General features: G+C 45.0%; 1 long non-coding RNA gene across 1 annotated transcript; it reads left to right on the top strand.

Moving 5' to 3' along the window:
* Nucleotides 1-3,700: 3,700 nt before the first annotated feature.
* Nucleotides 3,701-6,631, top strand: LOC120965933 (uncharacterized). Its single transcript, XR_005758903.3, has 3 exons — nt 3,701-3,871; nt 5,487-5,538; nt 6,328-6,631. It is a non-coding gene; the product is annotated as an uncharacterized lncRNA (long non-coding RNA).
* The last annotated feature ends 3,983 nt before the right edge of the window (nt 6,632-10,614 follow it).

The raw sequence follows: 10,614 nt of genomic DNA, 5'->3' as shown, positions 1-10,614 counted from the left end.
ACAAGTAAGACGTCCTCTAATTGTTGTTGCATGTTTTTACGTGGCTTCTATAGGTTTCTAGCAAGAACGTTTCTTACCTACGTAAAACCACAACGTGATAAGCCAATTACTATTTACCCTTCATAAGGACCCTTTTCATCGAATCCGATCCGACTAAAGTGGGAGAGACAGACACCCGCTAGCCACCTTATGCAACTAGTGCATGTCAGTCAGTGGAACCTGTCTCACGTAAGCGTACGTGTAAGGTCGGTCCGGGCCGCTTCATCCCACGATGCCGCCGAATCAAGATAGGACTAGTAGCGGCAAGTAAATTGACATGATCTACGCCCACAACTGCTTTGTGTTCTACTCGTGCATAGTAACTACGCATAAAACTGGCTCATGATGCCACTGTTGGTAATCGTAGCAGAATTTTAAAATTTTCTACGCATCACCAAGATCCATCTATGGAGTTTACTAGCAACGAGAGGGAAGGAGTGCATCTACATACCCTTGTAGATCGCGAGCGGAAGCGTTCAAGTGAACGGGGTTGATGGAGTCGTACTCGTCATGATCCAAATCGCCGATGACCGAGCGCCGAACGGACGGCACCTCCGCGTTCAACACACGTACGGTTGGGGAAGACGTCTCCTCCTTCTTGATCCAGCAAGGGGGAAGGAGAGGTTGATGGAGATCCAGCAGCACGACGGCGTGGTGGTGGAAGTAGCGGGATCCCAGCAGGGCTTCGCCAAGCGCAAGCGGGAGGGAGAGGTGTCACGGGAGGGAGAGGGAGGCGCCAGGGGCTGTGGTACTGCTGCCCTCCCTCCCCCCACTATATATAGGCCTCCTGGGGGGGCGCCAGCCCTGGGAGATCAGATCTCCAAGGGGGGGCGGCGGCCAAGGGGGTGGCTTGCCCCCCAAGCCAAGTGGGGCGCCCCCCCACCCCCAGGGTTTTAAACCCTAGGCGCAGAGGAGGCCCAAGGGGGGCGCACCAGCCCACCAGTGGCTGGTTCCCCTCCCCGCTTCAGCCCATGGGGCCCTCCGGGATAGGTGGCCCCACCCGGTGGACCCCCGGGACCCTTCCGGTGGTCCCGGTACAATACCGATAACCCCTGAAACTTTCCCGGTGGCCGAAACTGGATTTCCTATATATAATTCTTCACCCCCGGACCATTTCGGAACTCCTCGTGACGTCTGGGATCTCATCCGGGACTCCGAACAACTTTCGGGTTACCGCATACTAATATCTCTACAACCCTAGCGTCACTGAACCTTAAGTGTGTAGACCCTACGGGTTCGGGAGACATGCAGACATGACCGAGACGACTCTCCGGTCAATAACCAACAGCGGGATCTGGATACCCATGTTGGCTCCCACATGTTCCACGATGATCTCATCGGATGAACCACGATGTCGAGGATTCAATCAATCCCGTATACAAATCCCTTTGTCAATCGGTACGTTACTTGCCCGAGATTCGATCGTCGGTATCCCAATACCTCGTTCAATCTAGTTACCGGCAAGTCACTTTACTCGTACCGTAATGCATGATCCCGTGACCAACCACTTGGTCACTTTGAGCTCATTATGATGATGCATTACCGAGTGGGCCCAGAGATACCTCTCCGTCATACAGAGTGACAAATCCCAGTCTCGATCCGTGTCAACCCAACAGACACTTTCAGAGATACCTGTAGTGTACCTTTATAGTCACCCAGTTACGTTGTGACGTTTGGTACACCCAAAGCACTCCTACGGCATCCGGGAGTTACACGACCTCATGGTCTAAGGAAATGATACTTGACATTGGAAAAGCTCTAGCAAACGAACTACACGATCTTTGTGCTATGCTTAGGATTGGGTCTTGTCCATCACATCATTCTCCTAATGATGTGATCCCGTTATCAATGACATCCAATGTCCATAGTGAGGAAACCATGACTATCTGTTGATCAACGAGCTAGTCAACTAGAGGCTCACTAGGGACATGTTGTGGTCTATGTATTCACACATGTATTACGATTTCCGGATAACACAATTATAGCATGAACAATAGACAATTATCATGAACAAGGAAATATAATAATAATCATTTTATTATTGCCTCTAGGGCATATTTCCAACATTAACGTGAATGCAGCCGTCTCTAAAGCATAACCCCAAAATGATAGCAGTAAATCAGTAAGAGACATCATAGATCGCACCATATCTAGTAAAGTACGATTACGACGTTCGGACACACCATTGCGCTGTGGTGTTCCGGGTGGCGTGAGTTGCGAAACTATTCCGCATTGATTCAAATGTAGACCAAACTCGTAACTCAAATATTCTCCTCCATGATCAGATCGTAGAAACTTTATTTTCTTGTTACGAGGATTTTCCACTTCACTCTGAAATTCTTTGAACTTTTCAAATGTCTCAGACTTATATTTCATTAAGTAGATATACCCATATCTGCTTAAATCATCTGTGAAGGTGAGAAAATAACGATACCCGCCGCGAGCCTCAATATTCATTGGACCACATACATCAGTATGTATGATCTCCAACAAATCTGTTGCTCTCTCCATTGTTCCGGAGAACGGCGTTTTAGTCATCTTGCCGATGAGGCATGGTTCGCAAGTACCAAGTGATTCCAAAAGTCCACCAGCATGGAGTTTCTTCATGCGCTTTACACCAATATGACCTAAACGGCAGTGCCACAAATAAGTTGCACTATCATTATCAACTCTGCATCTTTTGGCTTCAATATTATGAATATGTGTATCACTATTATCGAGATTTAATAAAAATAGACCACTCTTCAAGGGTGCATGACCATAAAAGATATTACTCATATAAATAGAACAATCATTATTCTCTGATTTAAATGAATAACCGTATCGCATCAAACAAGATCCAGATATAATGTTCATGCTTAACGCTGGCACCAAATAACAATTATTTAGGTCTAAAACTAATCCCGAAGGTAGATGTAGAGGTAGCATGCCAACCGCGATCACATCGACTTTGGAACCATTTCCCACGCGCATCGTCACCTTGTCCTTAGCCAATCTTCGCTTAATCCGTAGTGCCTGTTTCGAGTTCCAAATACTCCCTCCGTCCCGAAAAACATGTCGCGACGGCATTTTTACAAAAAAAACCTCTAGCTTCTCCCGACCAAACCCGCGCTCCTCGTCGTCCTCCTTCGACAGAAGCAGCAGCTGCGCTGCTCTCCGCCGCCGCAGCTTCCCTGCTCCCCGCCGCCGCAGCCCCCCTGATCCCTCGCTCTCCCGCCGCAGCTGCCTCCTGCTCCGCTGCCGCCCGCCTGCCTCCCCAAGCTCCCCCCTTCCTCAAAAAGATCTTCGATTTCCCCAGCTGCCGCCGCGCTCTGCTCCGGCTACGCCGGAACTGCCGTCGGAGAGCCCGGAGGCGCCGGATCCGGATCACCAACAACAACCTAAAGCCCGACGAGCATCCAGGTGTTGTCCTCGCCGTCGACGACGACGGTGCCGTCGACGCCATGGAGCGAGGGTGAGATCCTCCAGTCGGCCAACGTCAAGAGTTTCGCCTTCACGGAGCTGATTTTCAGCTGCTGCTGCTGCCCTCGGTAGCGCCAACACCGTGTGGCGTGCGGCTGTACGAGGGTCGCGTCCGGCACTCGCGCCGGCGGCCGGCGGGGCACGCCTTCGAGTACGCCGTGCGCTACGCCCTCGTGGACCTCGACCACCTCGTTGTTGTTGTAAATTTTCCTCATTTGCGCTGAAGTGAGTCAGTTCTCTGTTTGATGAAGGCGTCTACTGACGGTACCCAAGAGCGTGGGGTACGAACAGAGAACAACGTGAATAATCAGCTACTGCTATGAGGCAGCGGTGCAAGAACAAGATGAACACCTCAACATGTGCATTGCTGGTCAGTGTTTACATCTCCATCTTCTCTGTTACTCAAATGTTCTGAACCTTCTGAATCTCTGAACCACTTCACTGAATGTGAGTAAAATCTGTTCATTTTCTGAACCACTTCACTGAATGTGTGTAAAATCTGTTCATTTTCTGGTTGGAATATTTGGACTAGTTCTGCTAGTTTAGAGAGTATTGCACAGTTAACTGGACAATTTTGCACAGATAACTGAATAGTTTTGCAAGCATTCGATCTCTGAAAAATTTTGTTTTCTGTAAGATTTATACTGTCTCTAAATTCAGTCATGAACTATGAACTCTGAAATTAGTACTGTCCCAATAGCATTTTAAATATTCAAGTTAGGACTGCACTTTTAAAGTTCAAGATACTCCTGTAAATTAAACCTCAACTTGCAAAGGTGTTGTTTTCTGTTAACTGAAATTATAGTGACTACTCCTACTTTTTCCTTCTCCTCTGTTCTGAAACTTCAGCTATCATATCTACAGTACCTAGTGTCAGAACAAAACACTGTATATCTATAGCTTCATTTTAGAAATTTAGTTAGTGCATTTCTAAAATGGCAAAGATTATGGCGCAAAGATTAGTTACATCACATCAAGCATGCCATGCCATCTTTAATTCTGTTTTTGATGGAGTACTAGGTAACCTTGTGAAGTGAATAATCAGCATGGGCAATAAATATCCACTACTACTCCCACATTATGTCTTTGATTTTGTTTTTTGATGGCACCGAATCTTGAAAATACTAGCAGAAGTAATATTGTCAACCACTGGGCCCCAAGGAGATATCATCATCAGTAGATATCTACAGTTTTATTACTGGAGCCACCATACAAACCATGCAAACCTCATATTCTTTTGTTAGCTGAGAAGATCTGCTCTAGTATTTAGCAGAAGGATTACCACCACTACTATCTTATGTTGTGTAGGTACTTAGAAGTTAATTAGGATCTTAGCTTAGAAGACCTGCTCTAGCACTGCATTTTAACTGAATTTTCAGATTATGATCATGAGTAGATATCTACGATTTTAACACTGCATTTTAACTGAATTTTCAGATTATGATCATGAGTAGATATGATCATGAATAGTTATTACTGGAGCCACCATACAAACCATACACATGTCCAGATTAAACAAAAAGTATCATGTTTAACTGAATTTTCTGTGCATTTTAACACTGCATTCTGTGTGGGTGCAAAAGTCAAACAACACTAGAACTGAACTGATTGATCTATACATGTGTAGGAGGAGCTAGATCCTTTTCTCCAAAATTTTGGCAGACTTATTGTGACATAGAGTACTGAATGAGTAGCTACTGAATGTGTACTCAATAAATTCAGTTAAACTTGGACATGACTGCAGCCCATTTAAACTTGGACTACAAATATTGGATGGATCCATTTAAATTGACAGAAAACTAAATATTCACTGTAGTCTCAATTAACTGAATTTTCCGAAGCCATTTTCCTGCTCACAAGTTGACAGAAAACTGTTTGAAACAAATTTTGACACAAGTTGACTGAAACAAATTTAGAAAGCATAGTACTCCTGTGATTTAGAATGCATCTTTAACTGAATTTACTAAGTTAAGTGTCATACACAGGAATTCTGCACGCCATCCAAATTGATTTACTAAATATTGGATGTTCAGCACTGTAAGTCAATTTTCTTCCTTTGATAAACTTTACTCCATTCTTTGTATCTAATCTATCCACACTATGGCTGCATATTTACTTACTGTACCAAACATGTCCACTGCATATATGTTTTTGTTATGCCAATCATTTCAGTAAATTAGAATATACAATAGTATTTCTTGCAAATTGTTTTGTGACTATTCTTGAGATGGTCTTTCTTGTTTTAGCTGATCCATCCCATGTGATATGCTAGATTTTAGCATCTCTATTGATGGACCTTTAATGAAACTAAAGAATAACTGGAAGCGTACTTGATAGCATGAAATGGACCTCTTATACACATGCTCTTGCTAATTGCAAGAATAACTGGAAGAATAATATATGTTCTTTATATTTATACATGCTCTCGCTGTAGCAATAACCTATCTTTTCAATTGCTCCACTGCTTGTTTATTTACCGTATATCTGTTTGTTATGTAAGTCATTTTATTTAGTAAAGTATAGACAGTATTATTTCTTGCAAATTATTGTGTGACTATTCTGGAGATGGTCTTTAAGTGTTCCTATCTAGACTTCTTATTTTAGGCTTTTAGCTGATCCATTCCATGAGATATGCTAGATTTTAGCATCTGTATTGATGGACCTTTGATGAAACTAAAGAAAAACTGGAAGTGTCCTTGGTAGCATGAAATGGACCTCTTAACTAAATACTCAGTCATCCACAGTCCTTTTATTTGTTCCATGCTGATAGCTTTGCTGATTTAACATTAATAATAAAACCATATTGATTTTAAATTTTACACGCAGCTCCTGAGGTGAAAATAGATTGAAAGAGATGTCATCATCAGAGGATGAGCAAGTTGAACACGACACTGTAGAACATGAATTGTTTTCCATGCCATCTGATGCCATGGAGCATGGAACAAATAGCAGCAGCAGCACATAGCAACAGATCAATCTAAAGATCAATCTACAAGCTACTGTACCTTCTTCAGAGTGCAAATAGCAGCAGCAGCAACACGTCACAGTCACTTGGACCAGCAGCAGCAGGAACACGGCATGTTCACTTGGATCAGCAGCAGCACATGCAGAGGAGCAGCAGCATCAACACGGGCAGAGGAGCAGCGGCAACACGGGCTAGCTCCACCGGGGGCAGAGGAGAAACAGAGCAGCAGCAGGCACGCAGGGTCGCAGGCAGAGGAGAAGGAGCAGCACGGCAGCTGGTGGGGGCTGGACGAGGAGTTGCGGGAGATAGAGGAGGACGCACGCAAGCTCTTGTCCACCGGATCGTGGAGGCCGGTTCCGGCGACGCCCGTAGTAGATCACGGCGGGAGGGATCGCGGCGGCGCACGGGAGGCAGCTCAAGGTGGACTCGAGGGAGCTCGAGGAGGACTCGCGGTAGCTCGAGGAAGATGAGAGGGAGCTCCTGCTCCGCCGGATCGTGGTGGGAAATTCCGGCAACGTCCGCAGGTAATCCGGCGAGAGGGGATCGCCGCGGCACAGGTTTGGGCGGCGGTGGCGGAGCAGGTACTTGGCGACGGCGGCGGCGTCGAAGGTACGTGGCGACGGAGGCGGAGCACTTCCTGATGGGCAGCCAATCACGCAGCTTGGCGGCGCCGGCCCCTAGCGACGCACGGGCGACGGCGGGAGGAGAAGACTCGGGTGGAGTTACTTCTTTGCGGTTGTTTTGAACCTATGGCCTTTTGTAAAATTACCAATGAACTACGGGTGCGACATGTTTTTGGGACGGAGGAAGTATTAGCAACAGAACCAGTATCAAATACCCAGGTGCTACTGCGAGCATTAGTAAGGTACACATCAATAACATGTATATCACATATACCTTTGTTCACCTTGCCATCCTTCTTATCCGCCAAATACTTGGGGCAGTTCCGCTTCCAGTGACCAGTCTGCTTGCAGTAGAAGCACTCAGTCTCAGGCTTAGGTCCAAACTTGGGTTTCTTCTCCTGAGCAGCAAATTGTTTGCTGTTCTTCTTGAAGTTGCCCTTCTTCTTCCCTTTACCCTTTTTGTTGAAACTGGTGGTCTTGTTGACCATCAACACTTGATGCTCCTTCTTGATTTCTACCTCCGCAACTTTTAGCATTGCGAAGAGCTTGGGAATTGTCTTATCCATCCCTTGCATATTATAGTTCATCACAAAGCTCTTGTAGCTTGGTGGCAGTGATTGAAGAATTCTGTCAATGACACTATCATCCGGAAGATTAACTCCTAGTTGTATCAAGTGATTGTTATACCCAGACATTTTGAGTATATGTTCACTGACAGAACTATTCTCCTCCATCTTGCAGCTGTAGAACTTATTGGAGACTTCATATCTCTCAATCCGGGCATTTGCTTGAAATATTAACTTCAACTCCTGGAACATCTCATATGCTCCATGACGTTCAAAACGTCGTTGAAGTCCCGGTTCTAAGCCGTAAAGCATGGCACACTGAACTATCGAGTAGTCATCAGCTTTGCTCTGCCAGACGTTCCTAACATAGTCAGTTGCATCTGCAGCAGGCCTGGCACCCAGCGGTGCTTCCAGGACGTAATTCTTTTGTGCAACAATGAGGATAATCCTCAAGTTACGGACCCAGTCCGTGTAATTGCTACCATCATCTTTCAACTTTGCTTTCTCAAGGAACGCATTAAAATTCAATGGAACAACAGCACTGGGCATCTATCTACAACAACATAGACAAGCAAAATACTATCAGGTACTAAGTTCATGATAAATTAAAGTTCAATTTAATCATATTACTTAAGAACTCCCACTTAGATAGACATCCCTCGAATCATCTAAGTGATCACGTGATCCATCTCAACTAAACCATGTCCGATCATCACTTGAGATGGAGTAGTTTTCAATGGTGAACATCACTTTGTTGATCATATCTACTATATGATTCATGCTCGAGCTTTCGGTCTCAGTGTTCCGAGGCCATATCTGCATATGCTAGGCTCATCAAGTTTAACTCGAGTATTCTGCGTGTGCAAAACTGTCTTACACCCGTTGTATTTGAACATAGAGCTTATCACACCCGATCATCACGTGGTGTCTCGGCACGACAAACTTTCGCAACGGTGCATACTCAGGGAGAACACTTATACCTTGAAATTTAGTGAGAGATCATCTTATAATGCTACCGTCAATCAAAGAAGAATAAGATGCATAAAGGATAAACATCACATGCAATCCATATAAGTGATATGATATGGCCATCATCATCTTGTGCTTGTGATCTCCATCTCCGAAGCACCGTCATGATCACCATCGTCACCGGCGCGACACCTTGATCTCCATCGTAGCATCATTGTCGTCTCGCCAACTATTGCTCTATGACTATCTCTACCGCTTAGTGATAAAGTAAAGCAATTACAGGGCGATTGCATTGCATACAATAAAGCGACAACCATATGGCTCCTGCCAGTTGCCGATAACTTCGTTACAAAACATGATCATCTCATACAATAAAATATAGCATCATGTCTTGACCATATCACATCACAACATGCCCTGAAAAAACAAGTTAGACGTCCTCTACTTTGTTGTTGCATGTTTTACGTGGCTGCTACGGGCTGAGCAAGAACCGTTCTTACCTACGCATCAAAACCACAACGATAGTTCATCAAGTTAGTGATGTTTTAACCTTCTCAAGGACCGGGCGTAGCCACACTCGGTTCAACTAAAGTTGGAGAAACTGACACCCGCCAACCACCTGTGTGCAAAGCACGTCGGCAGAACCAGTCTCGCGTAAGCGTACGCGTAATGTCGGTCCGGGCCGCTTCATCCAACAATACCGCCGAACCAAAGTATGACATGCTGGTAAGCAGTATGACATGTATCGCCCACAACCCACTTGTGTTCTACTCGTGCATATAACATCTACGCATAAACCTGGCTCTGATACCACTATTGGGAAACGTAGTAATTTCAAAAAAAAAACCTACGCACACGCAAGATCATGGTGATGCATAGCAACGAGAGGGGAGAGTGTCATCCACGTACCCTCGTAGACCGTTAAGAGGAAGCGTTATGACAACGCGGTTGATGTAGTCGTACGTCTTCACGATCGACCGATCCTCAGTACCGAACGTACGGCACCTCCACGTTCAGCACACGTTCAGCTCGGTGACATCCCGCGAACTCACGATCCAGTAGAGCTCGAGGGAGAGTTTCGTCCCTTCTCTCTTTGTCTCTCATATTTATTTATTTTTCTCTTTTTTTTTTCTTGGGCCTTCTCTTTTTTTTCTTTGGCCTCTTTTTTTTAGTCCGGAATCTCATCCCGACTTGTGGGGGAATCATAGTCTCCATCATCCTTTCCTCACATGGGACAATGCTCTAATAATGATGATCATCACACTTTTATTACTTACAACTCAAGAATTACAACTCAACACTTAGAACAAAATATGACTCTATGTGAATGCCTTCGGCGGTGTACCGGGATATGCAATGAATCACGAGTGACATGTATAAAAAATTATGAAAGGTGGCTTTGCCACAAATACGATGTCAACTACATGATCATGCAAAGCAATATGACAATGATGAAGCGTGTCATAATAAACGGAACAGTGGAAAGTTGCATGGCAATATATCTCGGAATGGCTACGGAACTGCCATGATAGGTAGGTATGGTGGCTGTTTTGAGGAAGATATAAGGAGGTTTATGTGTGATAGAGCGTATCATATCACGGGGTTTGGATGCACCGGCGAAGTTTCCACCAACTCTCAAGGCGAGAAAGGGTAATGCATGGTACCGTAGAGTCTAGAAAATTGTGGAAGGTTGAGAGTGCGTATAATCCATGGACTCACATTAGTCATAAAGAACTCATATACTTATTGCAAAACTTTATTAGCCCTCGAAGCAAAGTACTACTACGCATGCCCCTAGAGGGATAGAATGGTACGAAAATACCATCGCTCGTCCCCGACCGCCACTCATAAGGAAAGCAATAAAAGAACACCTTGTGTGTCAAAATTGTCACACAACTTTTACCATACGTGCATGCTACGGGACTTGCCAACCTTAACACAAGTATTTCTCAATTTCACAATTACTCAACTAGCACACTCTAATATTACC

Source organism: Aegilops tauschii, chromosome 6 (assembly GCF_002575655.3).
Source record: "Aegilops tauschii subsp. strangulata cultivar AL8/78 chromosome 6, Aet v6.0, whole genome shotgun sequence".
NCBI lineage: Eukaryota > Viridiplantae > Streptophyta > Magnoliopsida > Poales > Poaceae > Aegilops > Aegilops tauschii.
Note: the sequence above shows the minus strand (reverse complement) of the source record. Positions and strands in the feature narration are given on the sequence as shown.